Source organism: Pteropus vampyrus, unplaced genomic scaffold (genome assembly GCF_000151845.1).
Source record: "Pteropus vampyrus isolate Shadow unplaced genomic scaffold, Pvam_2.0 Scaffold1, whole genome shotgun sequence".
Lineage (NCBI taxonomy): Eukaryota > Metazoa > Chordata > Mammalia > Chiroptera > Pteropodidae > Pteropus > Pteropus vampyrus.
The window spans coordinates 41,283,457-41,288,264 of record NW_011888782.1 but is presented as its reverse complement, the minus strand read 5'-3'; the positions used below and the strand labels follow the sequence as shown (position 1 = coordinate 41,288,264).

The 4,808-nt window shown below is 39.1% G+C and overlaps 1 pseudogene; it reads left to right on the top strand.

Moving 5' to 3' along the window:
* Window positions 1–2,072: 2,072 nt before the first annotated feature.
* LOC105289168 lies at window positions 2,073–3,092 on the top strand (annotated as a pseudogene).
* Window positions 3,093–4,808: the final 1,716 nt, after the last annotated feature.

Sequence of the window (4,808 nt, the reverse complement as noted above, 5' to 3'; positions counted from 1 at the left end):
TTACCGTTTTCTTCTCCCTGGCTGCCCTGAGAATTCTGTCTTTGTCGTTGATTTTTGATAACTTTAATACAATGTGTCTTGTTGAAGACCTTTTTTGGGTTGAGATAATTGGGTGTTCTGTTGACTTCTTGAATTCCAAGCTCCAGCTCATTACTTAGATTTGGGAAATTCTCATTTGTCTGAAAATTCTTTCTAGTCCCTGCTCCTTTTCTTCACCTTCAATAATGCCTATTATTCTTCTGTTTCCTCTCCTGATGGTATCAGCTAGTTCTTGAATTTCTCTTTCATTATTTTTCATTCTTCAGTTTCTATCTTCTTCCTTCTGATTTGTGTCTAGATTTCTGTCTTCGATATCAGTGATCCTTTCCTCCATTTGGTCAACTCTCTTTCTCAAGCTTGCTATTTCATTTTTCAACTCTTGCAGTGTGTTTTTTATCTTCAGAAGATCTATTCTGTTCTTTTTGAGGGTTTCAATCTCCTTGCTCTGTTCACATAAGTGTTTTTTCAATTCCTGAAATCGTTGATATGACTCGTTTCAGAATTCACTGAGTTTTTTCAGAAATACAATCCTGAATTCTCTGTCATTTAAGTTGCTTATTTCTATGTCTGTAAGCTTGTTTTCTAGAGATTTTTCTCTTTTTTTCTGAGATGTCTTGTCACCTTGGTTGTTCATGATGTTTAATGGACTATTTCTCCACCTGGGCATTAATGGAAATGTATTCTGTGTTTTTTCCAAAAAGAAGATTTATCACATAAAGGTCTCTTTAGCCTGCTGCAAAGAAGGCGCTTTTCTTTTGCTTTCCAATAGGTGGCATCTAAGCCTCTTGGATACCTGCTTTATATAAAGCCTTAAAAATGCCTTTACTCATGCTCGTTATCCTCAGTTTCAATCCTTGTCAGTTTTAGCAACAGTTTCGGTAGCATTTGCTCAGCATTTGTTCCCCTGGGACTCCATGATGTTCGGTCTCAGAGGGTATGGGGGGGCCCTCCGGGTTGGGGATGGGAGGCTGCAACTCAGCCTCGGTTTCGCAACCGCAGCCGGTAAAAATCAACTGTCGTTTTTCTGCCATCCGGCTTCTCTGCCTTATGCCCTGATGACTAGGCCCTGCCACCAGCTGGCCATGGGGAGCTAATAGCTTTTCTAGGAAGAGCTATTCGGGGAACTTGCCGCTCTTTCTCCCCTCTCTCTATCCCTGCAGGAAGCTCCAGTTGCAAGAGGCAGCTTCTTCGTTTCTCCCAGTCCACCACCCTGACACCTGGGGTTCTGACCTGTGGTAGCTCTTATGCGGAGATCCAAAGATCCCAACTTTCATGTTTTTTAAAATAAGCAGAGAGGCAGTTGAGGGTCAAATTGAGCTGCGAGCTGCTTCAGGGGGTCTTCACGAGTCAGCAATATGGCAGGAGACATCAAGACCCAAATCAAGAACTATCAGGCTGTGCCTTTTGACAGCCACTTCCCCATCCAGAACCAGACCAGGAACTGGTGGAGAACTACCTGGACTTCCACCACTGTGAGAAGGCAATGACCACTTTAGGGGGTGATGTCTCCATGTGCAAATGGTACCAACGTGTGTACAAGTCCCTCTGCCCCACATCCTGGATATCGGCCTGGGACGACCACTAGACAGAAGATATGTTTCCTGGGAAAATCTGAACTGGCTCCCCCTGCCTCTTCTCTGTCTGTTATCCTTCTCCCAGGGAGGTGAAGGGGAACCTGGGTACATCCCACCCTGGGATCCTGAGTCATGGCTTAACTAATAATAAATACTTGGAAGAGTGTAAAATAATAAATAAATATGCAGTGAGGCAAATAATAACCTAGAAATCAAAAATCTATTCTGCTGCCCTATACCCTCCATTCAAAACAATTGTACAGAATACTCTTGGTGTGGATCATGGGCACCTATAGTTTTCTTTCTTGGCTTTCTTGGAAAAGACAGTATGAGAGAGGAAAGTTGTAGGAGAGGGCAACCCAACTATGGAGGCTTAGAAAGCTCACATGCTCTGCTATCAATCTCAGGACCAAACCAGTGCAGACCAAACAACAGCGGCAAAAGCAGGAAAGAAGGAAGATGGTGGGACAGCTACCATCTTGTGTGGTGGATCATGGCATTGAGTATACAAAACTGGAAGATGATGCTAATACAGAACCATGGTTTACCTTTCATCTATTGAAATCAAGGAGTCAGCAAAAGCTGGCCATCATATGTGAAAGACGGTGATGAAATGGAGATGTCATAGACGTCTTTGTTGGAGTGAAGTAATAGAAAAGGCCACATATACCATGAACTGGCTAGTTCACCACAATATAGTTGAAGACTGACTTGATAGAAAGGTTAATAGAGCAAGAGTTCTTTAAATACTTAAAGCAGAACCTGAAGGTCACTACTTACTTTTGATTAAAACTTTATTAAATAATTCAGAAAACAGAATATTCAGTAAAATACTATTTGAGTCCTGCAATACTTCAGGCTTATCTTTATATAGCCATGCAGGCTGTTTTTGCATTAATAGCATCCTGATTATCAAAACAAGTAGGAAAACTGCTAGTGACCAGTATGATACCAGACAATGAAGACAGTGTATCTCCTGCCCCTCCTGTGGCTGAAGGACGTGTAATTGGTTGCTGTGGTAAGCATATGCCAATCACAGGATAGGCTGTAACATATTTCATTCAGCAACCACTGAGAGTCTGAGAAGTAGGAATTCTTCCAGAATAATCCTTGGAAACAGCTATGGAAGTAAAGGAGTATTATAATAATGTCTGCCCAGATTTAGTAAAAGAATTTAACAAGTCTTACACATATGGGCCAAGTGGATTAAACAGTATACTGGAATCAAGGCAATCTCAAAGAAAGAATTTTCCATTGACGTTACTTATGACAGATCCTGAATTTTTTTTTCATCTAGAATCTGCTAGTCCAGGTTTTATACCATCCACCTAAGAAATAGTAGAAGAAGCAATTCAGAATTATCTTATCAATGTCAGAGTTCTCTCTACAAGAATATTGACCTCACTGAACTGGATGTGCAGGAACTTTGAGCGTTACTTTTATACCTGGGAGGAGAAAAGGGACCAAGCAAAAGACTAATTTCAAAACATAGCCTCATATACAACATTGTGAATGTATTTAATGTCACTGAACAGTATACTTTAAAATAGTTAAAATGGTAAATTTTATGCTATGTGTATGTTACCACAATAAAAGAAATATTTTTTTAAAAAGTAGCCTTATGACACTTTCCATTACTCCATCATAGGACAAAGGATTCCAGTAATTATTAATTGCTACCATCCCCCAAAAAAGAAAATTGGTTTCTCTTCTAAGTGCTTTTAGAATGAAGGAGTTAGTATATTGGATTGTCTAATTACTTGCCTTCTTTTCCTTGCAAAAAAAAATTTTTAGTAAAGACAAGACTATTGGATCAGTTAAAAAAAAAAAAAGCAATGCTCACAACATTCAGGTATTACCACACCTGTTTCAGCCTCTACTTATTGAGATTTTTTTCTGGTTCATATGTCTAAGCAGGTGCCACTGACCCAAAGTGTAAGAGGCTAACACAGGGCAATGCTAACATCTAAGAGAGATGCCCTTATAATCTCTCTTGTGGCAGAAATGATTGACAGTGCCACAGTTCAATCAAATCTCTATTAACTGATTTGGGTGGTTTTAATGGACCTGTTTCTTCTTGGCCTTTTTTTTCTGCCCTTGTGTGACTTCTTTCACTTAACATCATATTTTCAAGGTTAATCCATGTGTATCATGTATCAGTACTTCATTTGTTTTCACAACCTTAGTCAGCTTTGGCTTCTATAACAAAACAGACTGGGTGGCTTAAACAATAGACGTTTATTTCTCATAGTTCTAGAGGCTGTGAAGTCCGAAATCAAGGTGCAAGCAGATTTGATTCTTGGTGAGGACCCTCTTTCACGACTTGCAGATGGCCATCTTCTCACTATATCCTCACATGGCAGAGAGAGGAAGCTCTAGAGTCTCTTCCTTTTCTTATAAGGGTGCAAATCCCATCGTGGGGGCTCCACTCTCAAGATCTAACATAAACCTAATTACCTCCCAATAGCCCCAACTCCTCATATCATCACATTGCAGGTAAGGGCTTCAATATATGAATTTGAGGGGACGCAAACATTCAGTCCATAGTATGACCCAGTAATAGTCTGTTGTGCAGATATACTACATTTTATGCATCCATTCTTTAATTGGCAGACACTTGGGTTGTTTACACTTTTTGTACAAGTTTTGTGTGGACACATGTTTTCAGTTCTCTTGGGTATATACTTAGGAATGGAATTGCCAGCTTATATAATAACTCTGTGTTTAACTGCTCAAGAAATTACCAATCTGATTTCCCAAGTGGCTGCACCATTTTACAAACCTACCAGCAATATGTGAGGGTTCCAATTTCTACAAATCCTCATCAACACTTATTGTCTGTCTTTTTTATTATAACCATCCATCCAAGTGGGTGTGAAGTAATATCTCATTGTGGTTTTGCTTTGCATTTCCTTGATGACTAATGATGTTGAGCATCTTTTAATGTGTTTATTGGTCACTTGTATATCTTCTTTGGAGAAATGTCTATTTGAATCTTTTGCCCATATTTCAATTGGGTTATTTGACTTTTTATTATTGACTATAAGAGCTCCTGAATGCATATATTCTGAATACAAGTCCCTTATGAGATATTTGATTTTCAAATATTTTCTCCCTTTCTTTACATTGTCGTTTTACTTTCATGATAGTGTTCTTTGAAGCACGAAAGTATTTTTTTTAATTTTGAAGATAAAT